Genomic DNA, 20,380 nt, shown 5'->3' on the forward strand with positions numbered 1-20,380 from the left:
CTGCTCTGTTTCTCTTCCTTCCACCAGTGAGCTGGGATGGGGAAAGGGCTTGGGTCCCACCTGGTCACAGCTTTGGTACATTACCATGTTCCATGAAGTCTCTTCTTTTCTCCAGGTGTATACAGTCTGGCACCACCTTCTTTCCTATTGCTCTTTCAGGATTAGTTGTATTAATTATATTTTCATATTAATATGTGGTTTTAGGAGGAGGCCTCTGTCTCACCTCTCACGTGGCTATCTTTAATCTGTTTTCCTCTCAATAAAAAAGAAATATGACTGTTGGTTTCTTACCAATAATTCACAGCTATAAATTTGTTATGCAGAATGTGAAAAAATTTAATTCATTAAAAACATTTTTTGATATTGTGATTTATAATAAGAAATATATATTTGGTCTTTGTTCCTGTTTTTGGCACAGAATTCCTCAAAGTCTTAGAATTTCCTAAGTGATGAGAGCAACAAAGGTGTTATTTACTATGATAATAAGGTAACTTTTGGACCCCACCTAAGGATGAGGCTGGCTGCCTGGAGAAACAGCCGGGGGATTGGAGGGCTGGAACTTTCAGTCCAACCCCCTGACCTCTGGGGAGGGGAGCAAGGTTGGAGTTGGCTCAATCACTAATGGCCAATGATTTAATCAATCATGTCTATGCAATGAAAAGCCAGAAAACCAGAAGGACAGGGTACAGAGAGCTTGGACATTGGTGAACCAGAGTGCTGCCCTCTGCCACCGTGCTGGGGCCCAAGCTCTACAAGGAGGGAAACTCCTTGGTTTGGGACCTTGCCCTATCTATCTCTTCATCTGGCTGTTGATTCATATCCTGTAATATCATTGATAAAAATTGGTTATCCAGGGAATAAGTGGGTTTCCTGGGTTCTGTGAGCCATTCTGTCAAGTTAATCAGACCCAAGGAATCAGCACAGGTAACAGCCATTGGCATCTGGAATGGAGAGCAGTATTGGTGGACTGAGCCCTTTGCCTGTGGAATGTGATGCTACACCAGGGTTAATAGTATTAAAATTACCCGTTGGTGAGGGGAAGCCTCCCCCCTTCTCATTCCCACTTTCTTTCTTTCTCTATCTAACACTCACACACACACACATTGGAATTGGGTCCAGGAATACAAAAGATATTTTCAGGTTTGTCTATATCCATAGAGTGTCTTTACAGAATTGGTCACCTAATATACTGACTATTGTATCATCCTGGTCTAAGCCACCATTACTTCTTGATTAGATTATCAAAATAGCCTCTTAGTTGCTACCCTACTTGTCCCTTCCAGTTGCTATCCCCATACCAGTAAGAGAATCTCTTTAAAATTCAAGTCAGACCATATTAGCCCTCCAAAGATTTCCTGTTGTACTTAGTAAGAGCCAAAACCCACATGGCTGTCCCCTCACGGCCTAATGACCTTGCTCAAAAGTCATCTAAACAATGATGCTTGCATGACCACCTATATAAATAGTATTTCTCCCACCTTCCTGACACTTACTAACCCCTCCAACTGTTTTCTTTATAAACGCAAGTCACTTTCTTATAAAGTGTCTATTTTGTGGTTTATTTTTGTCTCCCTATCCTCCCTGAAATGTGAGGTGGGGTGTATGTTCCCTTCCCTTGCATCTGGATGGGCTTTCTGACTGTTTGACCAGTAGAATATGGTGGATAGGAAGTGCCAGTTCCTGGGCCCAGGCCTTGAGATACTAGTGGTTTTCTCTTCCTGCTGCTTGGAACGCAGTCTCTGGGATCCCTGAGTAACATGGAAATCCAACCACTCTGAGACCTCCTTGTTGGAAAGGCTCTGTGTAGGTGCTCCAGAGGACAATCCCAGTGGAGCCCAGCCTCCCAGATATGCCAGACATAAGCGAAGCCATCTTGAGCCCTGTAGACCAGTCATCCTTCTGCCCATCACCTCATGAACTCAGCCTATGTCCTGTGGAGCAGAAAAATTGTCCAGCTGAGTCCCGCCTGAATTACTGAGCCAATAATCACGAGATACAATCAGATGGCTGATATTTTAAGTCTCAACATTTTGGAATACATTGTTAAGCAGTAATGGCTAATTAGAATTTCTCTCTGTGTGCGAGGTGGGGATGCCAACTATTTTTATTTCAGGGAGCATGTAGGCAGGCTTCGTCCTCCCCTCAGTGAGAGAACCAACAGGGTTTTATTCATGGCACCAATACCCACATCCACAACATTGCCTCTCTTCAAGAAGATTGTGTAATTTCGTTAGAGAAGAGATTTTAGACTTCCTTGCAGGGACCGCTTTAACTGCTACTAGTTTCTCTCTGTGTGGGGTGCAGGGGATATGTCCCAGGTGTGCCATTCACACTCCTCCACTTATCTTGATCACTGATTAGAGAGGCAGAAGCATTTCTAGCAGAATAGCCTACGAGTCCCTGTAGCTTTGTCCATGTGTTCTGGGCTGCAGCTCCCTGCAGTCTGTTGATACATGCCTCTCCTGTTTCTTGCCTGTAGAAATTCATCAAAATGTCTTGAGTCAACTCAATGGTTTCCAGTTTTTTTTTTCATCAGAGCAATAACAAGTTTATACCCTTCTGTACCTTTTTGCTCATTGCAGTGGGAGTGGTGAGAGGGCAACACATGGGCTTAGTTTTCTCTCCTAAACCCCAAACATATATTTCTACATTAAAAACACATGGCAGGAGTTCTTCTTCAAAGAAGATCTTCAAAGAGAGTGTGTTTGAGCAAACACTGAGTCCTGGTCACTCCAGTCACCTCCTTTGCCACCTGTGCAGATTGCCCTCAGAACTGGCTGGTCCAGCTAATCAGGAAATGCAAACCTATTTCCTCTGCCTCTTGGGAAGCAGCTTAATTCAAAGCTGCTTGGTGTCTAAGAGGGAGAAAGAGAGGAAGAGAAAGGGCTATCTCTGAATGATGTTTCCTAACAAACCTTTCTGCCTTTGATTAGGGCTGTGAACCTGCCCCACAGAGTTGAATTTCATGGAATATCAAGTCTAGGTGAAGCATAATGTATATTTCATTTATTCTCAGATCTTATTCTTTAATTAACTGAATTGCACACATTATTACTATATAATTTAGAGTAGCAGATATGCTTTTATTGTACTACCAACTAAAATGTTCATCAAGCACTTTTAATGATGTGAGAAAACTCTTATGATAAAATCTTGAGAATGAATTAAAAAAACAAAAGTGTGATTCAGGATGTTAGCTAGCCTATGACTTCAAGGATGTGAAAAAGACATAGGATTAGTAAGGTATATTTTATTTGCTTAAAAGATTTGTGGTTCATTATTCAAAGTATTTTATTTGTAATCTAAGTAATATTAATTTCAAAAAAAGAAAGGATATGTCTGACAGGCTATAGGGCTTTTCTAAATCTGGCATAAAATGGATACATAAGTTTCTTTGTCTAGGGCTATGTCTTGCTGGTAATTCAGACTGACCATGCACTGTAACAATTAGAAATGCTGAAAAAGCATCTTAAAAGCAGCTTAGAGTGACAAGATAGTAAGGGATTGACAAGTCTGAGTCTCATTGATGGTGGCAACCCTGGATGGTCTCTTGCTGTTGCTCTTCCACTTTTGTTAAACTTGGCAAACTTGAGTGGCAGTGAAACTTACGTGGGTGAGAGAGCAGCCCAGTGGCCACCCATGTTGGAGAATCTGAGAGGAGACCATCCCCCAGAAAGCTGGGACCCTAGAATGCCACGCTCTCAAGATAAGGGTGAGCAGAAGTAAGTCAGCCCCACTCCCTGGGGACTTTGGGACCTGGTGTTGTGGCTTCCAGCTGGGATGACGTTAAAAAAAAAACTCAAAGAAATTACAACCACATGTGGGACGAGGTTAAAAAAAAAAAAACTCAAAGAAATTATAACCACATGCCTGCCTTTCCTGGTATTCACGACTCCAACTTTGACTTCACCTGGGTGAAGGGTGATCTAGGTGTGTGGGGACTGAAGCTTTGACAAATTAGGGTGGCTAGTCCATTAGAAGAAAAAAATACAGTTAAAATACATAATGAGGTATGGACACCTATGTTCATTTGGAAGAAAAAAGGAGTAGCAACAAATTTCAAATTTAAAAGTTGACAGTTACCAAAAAAATCACAAAACCTAGGAAAATAAGATATTTTTACTTATTTAAGCCCTGATTGGCATTAATGGAACAATTCCCTGCCCCCCCACCCCTGCCCTTTTTTGGGCTGGTTTGATAACTTCTTCATATGACAATGATTTTGGAACATAGCTTTCAAATAGAGAATATAAAGATAATTTAGTCCTAGCATGGGTGGCAGAAATTTAATTGATTATTGATGGCTTGGAAAAATTTCTTGAGGTTTCATTCCTCGTTACTAGTAATGTCATGTTCATTTTTAGGATTATTATCAAATTGGGGAAATGATCTCCCAAGATTTTTTCATACATAAATTAAAAACTTTTAGAGTACTTCAAGTTTTCTTGGGCAATGAGTAATCTTAAATACACTGTCAATTAATGACCCATTCACTAGTCGTTGAAGTCTAGGTTGCAGTGGCATATCATCATGTTTTGATATCATAGCTGATATCAGTATTTTGTGTCAAATTGTTAAGAAGTATAAATCTTTTTAAATGTGCTCAGATATTTCACTTCCTTATTAAGTTCATTTCCAAGCTATCCAAGAATCCATTTCTTAATTTTATCTGAAATTTATCTTTTTCTGAATCATTTACTTCTCTTGGTATAATCTAAAAGTAAATTTTTGCTAGTCTTTGCTTCTTGATGTTAGAATAATGTTTTTTGATTTCTCGTTCATTTTTATCACTGTTGAATATTCCATTAGTGTTTTTATCAAAATTTCTTTTCAGTTCTCTTTAAAATCTAAGGATTACAAGAGGTACCACTATTTGAGTCTAACTCAGGGTTCTTCAATTTACCACTTGCTTTATCAAACCATTCCAAAATGTTTTTCCAAATTGTGGCTAAAATAGCATATTTGGGCTTTATCAACTTTTTGAACAAACTCTTTGACATCCCATTTGCTTTTGAGTTTCTCTGCTGAAATTTTGAAAATAAAGATTTGAATCCTTAACATGACACCCTACTCCTTTTGCAAGGTTGTAGAATTTTATAATGGGCAAGACATCTCATTACATTTCTTAGATCATTTAAGGAAAACTCCATCTTACCATGTATATTTAAAATATTCCACATAAAGGACAACCTGAATGGAAAGAGAATAACTGCCACAAAATACCAAAGTAGGCGGCCATATCAGGGAATGTGGAGGCTGCTTTTTGTCATACAGGACCAAGGGATTGAGCCACTGATGGACACAGGAAGGGCGCTTCGCCCTGCAGCCTGTGTTGTCATGTATTTGTCTGTGATTATTATTCCACAGCAGGTTATACTTGTATAAAAATTGTTTCAAATTGTATAAACTGACAGTGGAAGCTTTTCAATTGATGGAAAAATTAGAAAACAAACCCTAGAATCGCTGCTAAGATCTAATTCCAGTCGTTCATCTGCAGTTTGGATTTTCTACATATAATACCATATCACTGAGGATAATTACAGATTTGTTTATTCCTTTTCAGTCTTCATGCTTTAATTTTTTTCTTGCCCTGCATGATTCCAGCATGATGTTGAATAGAATTGGTGGTAATGGGCAACTTGATCTTCTTCCTGGCCTCAGGAGGAATGTGTTCGGTATTTCCCCACTAGTTATGATGAACACTGCTGAATTTTTACCATATATTTGTTTACCATATTGATAATCTGAGCTGAAGGGTCTGCAGAATCCCAGGACTAGATGGGAAGGCTGCGGGAAGGGCTACTATACAGATTGAATGGTGATGGGGACTTCATGGGGTCAGGAAGGATGAAAAAGCCTGGCTTTGTAGTGTGAGGGTCAGTGGGAGTGTTGGAAGGTGGCAGAAGGGAAATATGGGAGAGGCAGAGGCAGAGATGGTCGGGGGCAATCTCACGAAAGCCAGGACTGGCTTTAGCAGAAACCCAGTGCATAGGCGGGAGGTCCCCATCCGGGCACAGGACCAAGGTCAGTGAGATGAGAATAAGGGTGCCACTCCTGACTTCTGCCCAAGTCAATTCTGAATCTATCCTGTTCATATTTATTATAATTTACATATTTTTCATCAGATGTGAAGTGAAAAAGTCACTGGACTTTCTTTAGAGCTGCCAGTCTGACTTTCCTGGCAGAGAGTGGGAGGTAGCTGACCCCATGCCCCAAATGGCAGACAGCTGAGCAAACTTCTCTGTGGGTATCAGGGCTGCAGAAATCAAATAACCATCCTAACCATGCACAGAGAGGAAAGGAGACTAGTACATGCATTTCATTTTTAAAAACTTTTTTTAGAGTTAAAAGCGTTTTTTTTTTAATTTTCTTGGTAAAACATAAGACATTTCAGATCATGCTAATATTCCATTCATCTCTGTCCCCTCTACCTGTGGCCCCTACTTGAGCCATTCTTTAGAGGGAATAGTCATCAGTTTATTGTTATCTCCTTCCAGTTATGTTTCAATGAATTTGTCGTCATAAATATGGCTGTAAAATTTTACAGTATAAGATATATACAGGAATATACTTACCTGGTAGGGATGATACCATGATCACGAAGGTGGTTTTCCTGGGGCGAGGCTTATCCATTGCACTCTGGATGTGCTGACCCCTGCAATTTCCCCAAACGTGGGAAACTTGACTGCATTATTTATGATAGTGGGGGACTGTGCTTGTGCTTTCCCCTATATATTTTCCCTCCCCACCTTTTGGAGTATTGGATTCTTCAAATGGTATCTTCAGAGAAAATGCTGCAAAAACCACAGTAGTACATCTCTGGAAGTATTTGTTGGGGGTGATAATGAACATGGAGACAGAAGATGCTAATGCCATAGAAACTGAGGACTAAGAAAACTGAAAATGGCGTAATTACTGTGGGAACTCTGTGGCAGATAAAAGCAAAGCAGCAGCTCCAAATTTCTGTCCTTCTCATCTACTGCCCATAGGGCACCCACACACCTGAGCAGTAAGGAGCTCAAGCGAGGGCTCTGGCTGACACCAAAAGGGCTGTTAATCAATTCCTCTCCTTAAGATCCAATCTGAATGAAGCTGCTAAATGAGTTGCCTTTAAGCATAGAAGCTCTTGTTCAGTTGCGATAGGACCAGTGCAGATGAAGGATGAATACGAGGTGTGTGTTTTAAGGACTCTGCTTCCAATTATTCTCAACCCTTTATTGTATGGAAGCAGTGCCTGTATTAAAAGGATCAGGGACTGAATACTCTTCAGAAATTCATTATATGTAGCAGCCACTTTTTAACCTTTGCCTGTGAGTGATTTTTGAAATGCACTTGTGGTGGATGAGTTTTAAATTCTAAAGGTGAATGAAATGGCATTGTCAAGCAGTAATGTCTATGGTGATGAGAATACTAGTGTCTGAAAATTAAGTTCTCCAAGGGAGGGATATTATGGGAAGAGTTAGAAAGAACTGTGCCTTGATTTCCAATATATTAATTTATTCAAATAGCTTCATCTTATATATAGGAATCATAAGATGTTAGAGTCAAAAGACATTAGAGATAATCCTAATGTCTTTAGAGATAATTCATTAGAAATAAATTAGATGTAATGAGAGAAGCAGACAAATGAACACATGAACATTCCAAGGTCACACACCTGGTTAGTAGAAGGAACAAGAAAAACCTAGGCTTCCTGAACTGGGGTGACTGCTATGGGCTTTCTCTGCAGTTGTGCTGCTTTAAGTTGGTTATGCAATGATCCATGTATTGACTGAAGAATTGCAATAGAATGAAGCTTTGGAGAGATGGTATGGAGTAGAGGAAGGGACATTAATTATGGAGTTAGATACTGGAATTTGAATTCTGAATCTGCCTCTTATGTGATTTTAGGGGCAGAATTCCTTTACTGGCCTAACATTAGTTTAGCCATCTGAAATGCCTCTGCTGCAAGATTTTTAGGAGAGCTATACAAAATAATTCCACAGGGTCCAGCACGTTGAAAAGGCTCTTGAAAAGTCATAGTTCCCTCATTCTCTGTTAATAAACAGATGTGAAAAAGCAGGAAATAAAGAGACAGAATAAAACCAAACAAAACCCAGAAATAGTTCCTACTGGAAATAACTTTCATCATGGTTTTTTTTATTTTTCTCTTTTTTTCCTTCCTTGCCTAATATACTAAATTAGGTAACCAATCATAACTCCAGTTTTGCCTAATCTTCAAAGTGATCTTGGGAACTTTGGCTTACTAGGAAAGGCTACTAGGGGTCTTATTTTACATGATAATGCCGGAAATGGTGAAGAAGGCTCTGGAAGACCCTAGTTGGGTCCTAGATCACCTAGATTCAGGCACTCAATGGGAAGAAGGCAAAGGTTGCTTCTGTTTTTTTAGGAGCTGCCCTCAGTGCACAGGAAACTAACTGTGAGAAGATAGAGGAAAATTCTTGTGTTTTGCCTATGGGTGATTATTGGCCACAGGCAGGGAGGAACGGCTTTGGTGTGGTAACAGGGGGAGCATCAAAATGCACTCTGATGAGTCCCAGCTTATGCAGGTTGGAGAAGCATTTTTAAAGCCTGCCTTTTACTAGTTGATGAAGCTTCAAGGATGAACCAGCCTTGATGTCCCACTTCTGGAGAAATGAGCTCAAGTTCCTTGAAAGCAGGGCTGTGAGAAACCAAGTTAGAAAATCAGTGTGAAACAAAGTAGCAGAAATAAGACATATGCCTCCATCCCTACTCCCGTGAACAGGATGGAACTGACCAAGGAGATGAAATTATGTTTGTGTTAGAGAAGAAGGCCATTCAGCTGCCAGAACTAACTGCACAGTACATAGAGTCAGGTGATAAAAAAACCCGAAAGCATTAACTTTGAACTCTTTTCTGAAAAGAGGGTACGATCTCAAGGGAATTAGGTAGAGGGGCACTCAGACATGGGAGACAGGAGAGAGTGCTGGAGATAAAGTCAGGCCAGTGAGATACAGGGGAATTTGTTGCTCAGCTTGGAGGCTGGAAGCAATGTGTCAGGTGAAGGCAGCCCCTGCAGACGCCTTTTTATAGTTTTAAAGGCCTCCATTCTGAGTAAGGGTGGCAGGACCTGGAAGGAAGCAGAAGGCTGGGGAGAGTAGGAGTCACTGCCCTGATTCCCTGGCAGATGAACAGGAGGTGGCAGCAGCAAGGAGAGATTTTTGCAGATTCCAGGGCCCTCCCTTGGCACTGAACAGAGGCATGGTCATGAATGGAGTTTACAGAAAGCCCAGTATGTCCTACTGGCCCCAGCACCTTCCCGTGTCACTGAACACTAAGAAGAGGCACAAAAATTGCTGGGGTGAGGGTGACAACCAGCAGGAGTGCCCTTGCTCACTTCCCACCTCTGTACACCCCAGTTCCCTAAGGCCCTCTCCCTCCCTGAGGGTGCAATTGACGGCTGGCAGCAACCTTCTGGTTTCAAGTATATTTTCAAACACATTTCTAGCTTTCTAGTAGTAACTGTGAGGCTTTCGAATTGCATCTTTAAACACTTGAGTCATACAGTTCATACACTTGCTTGAGGTCCAGATAGTGTCCTGATGATTTGAATCTGGCTGATAGAGATGAAGCTGCCATGGAGAGGACGTGAGGGCACTGTGGAGAATGAGAAGGCATCAGTGCTGATGTTGATGACAATGAATAGAGAAGGAAACCAGGTCAGAATCTGGGAGAGCCTGAGCAAAGAGCCCTAGCACCTGCTTTGACATGGGGGTTAAGAGGCTTTGAAAATTTGGGAGAGGTTTGATTCATCTGAAATAGTCAGATTCAGATGAATCTGGTTTGAAGGTCAAACCAGTAACAAACTGATTACAACCCATGTGGGGAGTCTTTCTGGCACTGTAGGGAGGAGAAGCTATGGTTGTATAGGGTAGGGAGGCAGAATGTGTCATATTGGAGGTTTTGGTGTCCCTGCCCTCAGAGTCAGAAGGACATTCATAGACCAGGTAGGACAGGTGGAAAGCCCCAGGCACCTTCAGCAGAAAGCTTGGGTACCCCAAGTCTGGGATGGCACTCACCTTCTCTAACTGGAGCTTTTTTTGTTGACAGCCAGTGGGTGCAGTCAGTTTCCTCGGCTCTACCTGTTGCCCTCACTGAAGGTGAGCTGGCGTGAGCGCCACTCCAGTACTTCCAGAGGATGGACATGGAAGCTTGGCATTAGTCCCGAAACCACCTTGGGGTCAAGGTCAAACCTGTGCCCTTTCCCTTCCTGTCCTCCCTCCGCAACCCTCACAGCTTTCCCTTATGGCTCTGCTTCCTTTGAGCAAGTGAGTGTAAGTGTATTACTTTTCTGGAGTCCCCTTCATTTCCCCCAGGCACTCACAGTAGACTAGCTAACCCTTCCCTCCATCTGATCCTGCCTGCTCTCTATCTAGTAGAATTAGCTGACGTTTCCAGCTCAGGGTTTAAGGATGTAGGAGGATATGTTTATCTTTAAACATCTAGATGAGTTTTGCTCTTATAGATAGAGAAAAATTGTCAGATACATAGGCACAAGATAGCAGAGAAAGCCCAGTGCACACGTGTATTTCAAAAGCACCAATTATAAAAAACAAATCAACTGCCTTTGCAGAGACCAATGTATTGGGAAAGACAATGGTGATATTCTTCTAATTCTAGCTTTTCCCTATTGTCCCTGTCGCTCTGTACTTCTCTTATTTTGTGGTTTTGCTATTTTTTCTCATTTGCTTTTTGACTTTCCACCACATTAGTTGTCATTTTGATTCTTTCTGTTCCTTGTTCCATTTGAACTATTATTCTTTTTATGTATAATTACAGCATAAACCAGCAGTACAGATAATATTAAGCTAGAAAGGCCCTGTTAATATGCATTTGTACCACAAAAAGGAAATGAGCACATTTGTGTGATAAATGAAAATGTGTTATCTTACAGGAATAGTGAACACTGAGGTTAGGCAATGTGAAGATTCAATGTCATTTTTCCAAGTTCAAGGATTGCATTTAGGAACTGTATTTCCCCTGGGTTAGAGGCTGGTATTAAGTCGGCAGAGAATTGGAAGCTGATAAAGGAATTACTAATACTGCCATTTGTTTTACAGATTTCAATTAAAGGATTTAATATGATGGTTAAACTATAAATTACATTTGCTAAAGCTATGAGACTGGCATTTTCTTTAATTTAATATTCCTGCTTAATGCCAGGAGGCATTGGGTGGTCTCGAGTTCAAACTAAATCCCTGGTATTTATGATTCCTGGTTAACAAGAAATACTGTGCATTAGACTGAAGAGTGGAATCAAGAATTATATTGTTTCAGAATTCAGAATTTCATATGATCTCATTGCACTTGAAAGATTTAACAGATCTCAGAATGAATCAAATGTTTGGATAAACTGCTTCAATTTCTCTTTCATTAGCTTGACAGTTGTAAATGAAGTAGATTTCATTTTTTAAGTTTCCAAACCAATAAAAATAAACATTGAAAGAAAATGAGCATCAAGACATGAGTGCATCATGACACATACCTAGTGCTACCCAATTATATAAGCTTAAAAAAAAGTTTTGCCAAATTCATAGGGAAAATTCAATATTTCCAATCAGATGAAGAGAGCTTGTCTGGTTCCACCATGAAGGTTTAACATAACTTCTCTAGTTCTTTATATTTTTCATTCATACTCTGTTAAAGGAAGGGCTGACTCCAAAGTTGATGTGTATGTGTATAAACTTTTTTCCAAGTGTATTTGATTTGTTTTTTTATTTGAGTTGTCTTCAGTGAGGTCAGCCACACGGGAAGAACAAAGTCTTTGAGCTGAGTGTCCCATGCCTTCTCTTACTTGAGGTCCAGGTAGTGCCCTGGTGATTCTAATCTGGATGATGTGAATGAGAAGAGCACAGAGTGGAAATGAAAGCAGGGTGGACAGAATGGCCAGATACAGATGATGATGATGGTGACAATGAAATAGAAAAGAACATCAGATCAGAATATGGGAGCTGTCAAAGAGACACTTAGGTATCCTTATTATATGTGGAAGTTATGAAGCAGTTTGATTCTGCAGAAATAGTAACTGACACCAGACTGATAACAATGCTTCGCTACCTAAAATTCTTCCACAGATGCCACTACTCTAGGATCAAGTCCTTTATAGCCATTTTGTGGCTATGGAAGTTGGCTAATTACTATGCCCTAACCCCTTGATCACTCTGCTCCAGCCACACTGAGCTTCTTTTAATTCTTCCCAAGTATCTGTCTCCTTTCTTCTTTTAGGACCTCTGCATACTATGTTGCCTGTACCTGGATTTGTTGCCTAACCCAGCCAACTCCTTTGCCAAGCATGGTCCTACTCATTTTTGGGTTCTCTTCTCTAGGAAGCCTCCCCTTCCCCAAAGACTAGGTTAGGGCTTTGCTCTACTAGGACTCTGTGACACTAATTACCATTGTAGTTGGTTACTAATTTATTTAGATACCTCTTTAATGTCTGTTTCCCTCCTTGGACTGGTGTTTCTATGAGGTAGGGACCATTATCTGTTTTGTTTACAAGCATGTTGCATGGACTATGACAAGGAACAAAAAGTTACTTGCATGGGAGGTGCACAGATCTCCCAACACAAGGGACCCAAGGAAGGTAACACCAAGACATATAATAATTAAAATGGCAAAGATCAAGAATAAGGATAGACTTTTAAAAGCACCTAGAGAGTGAAAAAAAATCACATACAAAGGAAAACCCATCAGGTTATCATCAGACTTCTCAAAAGAAACATTACAGGCCAGAAGGGAGTGGCATGATATGTTTAATGCAATGAAACAAAAGGGCCTCGAACCAAGAATACTCGACCTGGCAAGGTTATCATTTAAATTTGAAGAAGGGATTAAACAATTTCCAGATAAGCAAAAGCTGAGAGAATGTACCTTGCACAAACCACCTCTATAGTGCACTTTGGAGGTACTGCTATAGATGGTAGTATTCCTAAGGCTAAATAGCTGTCACCAGGGGAAATAAAACCACAGCAAAGTAAAACAATTAATTATTAAGCAGATGCAAAATCAACTCCACTACCCCCAAAGTCAGTCCAGGGATAGACAAAGAGTACAGAATATAATACCTAATATATAAAGAATGGAGGAGGAAGACAAAGGAGGAAAAAAAAAGAACCTTTAAGTTGTGTTTGAATAGCATACTGAGTTAAATTAGACTGTTAGATAGTAAGACAATTACCCTTGAACCTTTGGTAAGCACAAATCTAAGGCCTGCAAAGACAATAAGTACATACCTATCGATAATCACCCTAAATGTAAATGGTCTGAATGCACCAATCAAAAGACATACAGAGTCACCGAATGGATAAAAAAATAATACCCATCTATATGCTACCTATAAGAGACTCACTTCAAATGCAAAGACATACACAGACGGACAGTAAAGGGATGGAAAAGATATATCATGCAACTAATAGAGAGAAAAAAGAGGGAGTTGCAGTACTAGTATCAGACAAAATAGACTTCAAAACAAAGAACGTAACAAGAGACAAAGAAGGACATTATATAATGATAAAGGGGTCAGTCCAACAAAAGGGTATAATTATTATAAATATCTGTGCACCCAACACAGGATCACTTACATATATGAAACAAATACTAATGGAATTTAAAGGGGATATAGAATGCAATACATTAATTTTAGGAGACTTCAACACACCAATCAGTTGAAGGACAGGTCAACCAGACAGGAAATAAGTAAGGAGACAGAGGCACTGAACAACCTATTAGGACAGATGGACCTAAAGGATATCTACAGAATACTTCATCCAAAAGCAACAGGATACACATTCATCTCAAGTGCACATTGAAAATTTTCAACAATAGATCATATACTAGGCCACAAAAGGAGCCTCAGTAAATTCAAAAAGATTGAAATTGTACCAACTAGCTTCCCAGATCACAAAGGTTTGAAACTAGAAATAAATTATGCAAAGAAACTGAAAAAGCTCACAAACACATGGAGGCTTAATAACATACTCCTAAATAATCAATAGATCAATGACCAAATAAAAACAGAGATGAATCAATATATGGAGACAAATGATGACAATAATTCAACACTGCAAAATCTGTGGGATGCAGCAAAGGCCATGCTAAGAGGGAAGTACGTTGCCATACAGGTCTACCTCAGGAAAGAAGAACAATCCTAAATGAACAGTCTAAACTCACAATTAATGAAACTAGACAAAGAAGAACAAATGAGGCCCAAAGTCAGTAGAAGGAGGGATGTAATAAAGATAAGAGCATAAATGAATAAAATCAAGAAAAATAGAACAATAGAATGAATCAATGAAAACAGGGGCTTGTTCTTTGAGAAAATAAACAAAATAGATAAACCACTAACCAGACTTACCAAGAAAAAAGGAGAGTCTACCGACATAAACAGAATCAGAAATGAGAAAGGAAAAATCACTACAGACACTACAGAAATACAAAGAATTATGAGAGAATACTATGAAAAATTATATGCTAAAAAACTGGATAACCTAGAAGAAATGGACAAGTTTCTAGAAAAATATAACCTTCCAAGGCCAACCCAGGAGGAAACAGAAAATCTGAATAGACCAATTACCAGCAAGGAAATTGAACTGGTAATCAAAATATTATCTAAGAACAAAAACCCTTGACCAGATGGTTTAACTGCTGAATTTTATCAAACATTTAGTGAAGACCTAATACCCATCCTCCTTAAAGTTTTCCAAAAAGTAGAAGAAGAGGGAATACTCCCAAAGTCATTCTACAAGGTCAGCATCACTCTAATACCAAAACCAGGCAAAGACACCACAAAAAAAGAAAATTACAGACCAATATGCCTCATGAACATAGATGAAAAAATACTCAACAAAATATGAATAAACCAAATTCAAAAATACATCAAAAAGATCATCCATAATGATCAAGTGGGATTTATTCCAGGGATGCAAGGATGGTACAACATTTGAAAACCCATCAACATCATCCACCACTTCAACAAAAAGAAGGACTAAAACCACATGATCATCTCCATAGATGCTGAAAAAGCATTCGGGAAAATTCAACATCCATTCATGATAAAAGCTCTCAACAAAATGGGTATAGAGGGCAAGTACCTCAACATAATAAAGGCCATATATGACAGACCCATAGCCAACATTATACTTAACAACGAGAAGCTGAGAGCTTTTCCTTTAAGATCAGGAACAAGACAAAGATGCCCACCCTCCCCACTTTTGTTCAACGTAATTCTGGAGGTCCTAGACATGACAATCAGACAACACAAGGAATTAAAAGGCATCCAGATTGGCAAGGAAGAAGTTAAACTGTCCCTGTTTGCAGATGTCATGATATTGTACATAAAAAACCCTAAAGATCCACTCCAAAACTACTAGAACTAATATCTGAATACAGCAAAGTTGTGGGATACAAAATTAATACACAGAAATCTGTGAATTCCTATACACTAATGATGAACTAGCAGAAAGAGAAATCAGGAAAACAATTCCATTCACAATTGCATCAAGAAGAATAAAATACCTAGGAATAAACCTAACCAAGGAAGTGAAAGACCTATACCTTGAAAATTACAAGACACTCATGAGAGAAATTAAAGAAGATACCAATAAATGAAAATTTATCCTGTGCTCCTGGATAGGAAGAATTAATATTGTCAAAATGGCCATCCTGCCTAAAGGAATCTACAAATTCAATGCAATCCCTATCAAAATACCAACAGCATTCTTCAATGAACTAGAGCAAATAGTTCTAAAATTCATATGGAAGAACAAAAGTCCCCGAATAGCCAAAGCAATCCTGAGAAGGAAGAATAAAACTGGGGGAATTACACTCCCCAACTTCAAGCTCTACTACAAAGCCACAGTAATCAAGACAATTTGGTACTGGCACAGGAACAGACCCATAAACCAATGGAACAGACTAGAGAGCCCAGATAAAAACCCAAGCATAAATGGTCAATTAATATATGATAAAGAAGACATAGATATACAATGGGGAAATGACAGCCTCTTCATCAACTGGTGTTGGCAAAACTGAACAGCTACATGCAAGAGAATGAAACTGGAGTATGTCTAACCCTATACACAAAAGTAAACTCAAAATGGATCAAAGATCAGAATGTAAGTCATGAAAACATAAAACTCTTGGAAGAAAACATAGGCAAAAATCTCTCGAATATAAACATGAGCAACTTTTTCCTGAATGCCTCTCCTTGGGCAAGGGAAACAAAATAAAAAATGAACAAATGGGACCACATCAAACTAACAAGCCAGCAAAGGACACCATCAGTAGAACAAAAAGACATCCTACAGTATGGGAGAATATATTTGTAAATGACATATCCAACAAGGGGTTAACATCCAAAATATATAAAGAACTCACATGCCTCAACACCCCAAAATCAAATAACCCTATTAAAAAATGGGCAGAGGATATGAACAGACACTTCTCCAAAGAAGAAATTCAGATGGCCAAAAGGCACATGAAAAGATGCTCCACATCACTAATTATCAGAAATCCGAATTAAAACCACAATGAGATATCACTTCACACCAGTTAGGATGGCCAACATAGCAACGGCTGGGAACAAGAAATGCTGGTGAGGATGAGGAGTAAGGGAACCCTCCTACCCTGCTGGAGGGAATGTAAAATAGTTCAACCATTGTGGAAAGCAGCATGGAGGTTTCTCTAAATACTAAAAATGGAACTTCCATTTGACCCAGGAATTCCACTCTTAGGAATTTACCCTAAGAATGCAGGATCCTAGTTTCAAAAATCATATGCACCCCTATGTTTATTGCAGCACTATTTACAATAGCCAAGAAATGGAAGCAATCTAAGTGTCCATCAGAAGATGAATGGATAAAGAAGAGGTAGTACATATACACAATGGAATATTATTCATCTAGAAGAAGAAAACAAATCCTACCATTTGCAACAACGTGGATGGAGCTAGAGGGTATTATGCTCAGTGAAATAAGCCAGGTGGAGAAAGACAAGTTCCAAATGATTTCACTCATCTGTGGAGCATGAGAACAAAGCAAAAACTGAAGGAACAAAACAGCATCAGATTCACAGAACCCAAGAATGGACTAACAGTTGCCAAAGGAAAAGGGACCAGGGAGGGTGGGTGGGAAGGGAGGGAGAAGGGAAAAAAGGGGCATTAGGATTAGCACACATCACATGGAGTGGGGGCAAAGGGAAGGCAGTATAGCACAGAGAAGACAAGTAGTGACTCTATAGCATCTTACTATGCTGATGGACAGGGACTGTAATAGGGTATGTGGTGGGGACTTGATAATGGTGGGAATCTAGTAACCACAATGTTGCTCATGTAATTGTATATTAATGATACCAAAATAAAATAAAAAAATGTTACTTGCATGAATAAATGAATGAGGCAGAAACCTGGTGTTAGGGGTTGAATTGTGACCCCCTCAAAAGATATGTTAGTGCCCTAATCCCCAGAACCTGCAAGTGTAACCTTATTTGGAAGTAGGTTCTTTGCAGATGCAACCACGTTAAAATGAGGTGATTAGGGTGGGTCCTAATTGAATATAACTGGTTTTCTTATAAGAAGAGAAAAATGCCATGTGAAGAGAGACGCTGAAGTGCAAGGACATGTGACCACAGAGGCAGAGAATGGAGTGATGCATCTATTAACCAAGGAACATCATGGATCAACACCAGAAGCTAAGAAAAGACAATGAAGGATTTTAGAGGGAGCATGCTCTGTAGACGCCTTCATTTCAAACTTCAAGCCCACAGAATTGTGGAAGAATAAATTTCTGTTGTTTTAAGCCCCCATTTTATGGTACCTTGTGTGATTGCTCTAGGAAGCTCATACATCCAGCCACTGGAACTGGTACCAAAGGTTACAACTAAACAAGCTGCAAGTGGCACTGACATCTATGTTGATGGATAGGGGTGTCTAAGTTTTCTCTTAGAATTTGGGATTAGATTGGTCTGGCAGGTTAAGCACAAAGTAATTAAACTGAAAAGAGAGGAAAATTTCAGGGACCTGGTACCCATGAGAATTAACTAATAGTAATAGTTAACAGTGAGTGGTTAATTGTATATACCAACATCATCAAAACCCTTCACTCACGATTTTCTTTATTCTTGTAAGTAATTTATGAGGTAGATTCTATTACCCTTATTTGTGGAACAAAAGACTAGAGAACAGTGAGACAGAGAAATGGCAGGGCCTTGATTTCAACCAGGAAGTAGGAAGACAGGAATCAGGGAAAGACATCCCACAGAATGCCATGGGTGTACATCACCTTTGTTCCCAAAGGTATTATTATTACTAAGGATTCATATGGGTCCAACTGTTTCACAGACTGTTGTTATACACTGAGATTGAGCCTATTTCAAAGCTGTTATTGACATTTAGTTATACACTTTCTACTTTATAGTTTTTTTGACAATAGTTTCAATCTGTCTACATGTTTCATAACCCCCTTGGAAATGTGGGGTAATGATGATATCACTGGATTCAAAATTTTGGTTTATATCTGCCTCATTAAAACCCAGGAGTACCTATAACATTCTAGGGCTGACTCCTTCCTAATGTGTTCTTCTTCTGTTTCCAAAGTAAGTCAGCCCCCAGCCTAGGTTCAGAGCAGGAGATTGGAGAGGAGTTTAAGGCTGGAAGGAATCTTTTTTTTCTTTAAAATAAATTTTATTGAGGCACATATGAGAAAATGCACAAATCTTAGTGTATAGCTCAGTGAATTTTGATAGGTGCATACACTCATGTAACCATCACCCAGATCAAAATATCAAACATTCTCGGTAATTTTCTCCCTTCACCTATGTCATCCATTCCCCACCCCTACAGGTGTTCCCCTCTTAGCCTGTTTTTCAGAACTCTGTTTATTTCCTTCATAATGCTTAATTCAATTGATGAGGTGAGAGGGACAATATTTTTTTTTTGAGAGGGCATCTCTCATATTTATTGATCCAATGGTTGTTAACAACAATAAAATTCTGTATAGGGGAGTCAATGCTCAATGCACAATCATTAATCCACCCCAAGCCTAATTCTCGTCAGTCTCCAATCTTCTGAAGCATAATGAACAAGTTCTTACATGGTGAACAAATTCTTGCATAGTGAATAAGTTCTTACATGGTGAAGAGTACAAGGGCAGTCATGACAGAAACTTTCGGTTTTGATCATGCATTATAAACTATAAACAATCAAGTCAAATTTGAATATTCATTTGATTTTTATACTTGATTTATATGTGGATACCACATTTCTCCCTTTATTATTATTTTTATTTTTATTTTTAATAAAATGCTGAAGTGGTAGATAGATGCAAGATAAAGGTAGAAAACATAGTTTAGTGTTGTAAGAGAGCAAATGTAGATGACCAGGTGTGTGCCTGTAGACTATGTGTTAATCCAAGCTAGACAAGGGCATTAAAACATCCACAGATGCAGAAGATTTCTCTCAAAACAGCGGGGGTGAGGTTCTAAGCCTCACCACTGTTGATCCCCAATTTCTCACCTGATGGCCCCCCTGCAACTGTGCCTGTCTTATGTTGTTCCTCCCTTGAGGAATCTTACCCGTCTCTGGCTAACCAGTCATCTTCCGGGGCCATACAGGGAGATGTAAAGTTGGTAAGTGAGAGAGAAGCCATATTGTTTGAAAAGGTTAGCTTTTTACTTCTTTGCAGATTTATGCCCTGTGGCTTCTATGCCCAGCATTTGTCTTGAGGTATCTTTACCACTTGGAGGAATTATGATACTCAGTAAATTCGATATGAGGCACAAATTCTATTTAAGGGTTGTAATTGGAAAAGAGGAAGAAAAGCTATAGAGGTAGCATATGGAAGAAAACATGGGAGGATTGATTATTTCTTTGACATATCTTCTTGTAGAGTAACTTAAGCATGTATAGGTTTTAAACTACTAATTAAATTACACACAGACATTAACATAATAGGAATACAGTTACACAACCAAAGCAGATCTATAATTACCAGCCATCTCCAGTGAAGCCAAGAAAACCAGTTAGGCACCCTAGGCATTTGTGAAAATTTGTCTATGATATGGTGGATATTGTCCAACTGTACTTGAACAGTCTGAGAGAAATCAGACAAATTAAAACAACCCATTCCTGGGAACTGTTCACATCCCATATGTTCTTTTAACACTAGATAGTCTGTAGTTGTAAGATTTTGGAGAGCTACAACTTGTACTTCTCCTAATTCTTGGTTGAGTTCCAACAGTATAGATCCAGTCAAATCTGCTGTTTTACTGAAAGCACAGGCCAGCTTAGATATCTCCTTCTTCATTCCAATGGCAAGTCCAGGAACCGGGGGGATGGATGCAGCTACAACTGCAGCATCGCCTGGAT

General features: G+C 39.4%; 1 long non-coding RNA gene and 1 other non-coding gene across 2 annotated transcripts in view; both read left to right on the forward strand.

Moving 5' to 3' along the window:
* LOC118969128 (uncharacterized) overlaps nt 1–20,380 on the forward strand; it is a 227,987-nt gene that overhangs the window by 112,706 nt on the left and 94,901 nt on the right. The gene's annotated exons all lie outside the window — the stretch shown is intronic.
* LOC118969244 (U1 spliceosomal RNA) lies at nt 6,568–6,731 on the forward strand. Its single transcript, XR_005057189.1, has one exon. It is a non-coding gene; the product is annotated as a U1 spliceosomal RNA (small nuclear RNA).

The sequence above is a fragment of the Manis javanica genome, chromosome 7 (genome assembly GCF_040802235.1).
Source record: "Manis javanica isolate MJ-LG chromosome 7, MJ_LKY, whole genome shotgun sequence".
Classification (NCBI taxonomy): Eukaryota; Metazoa; Chordata; class Mammalia; order Pholidota; family Manidae; genus Manis; species Manis javanica.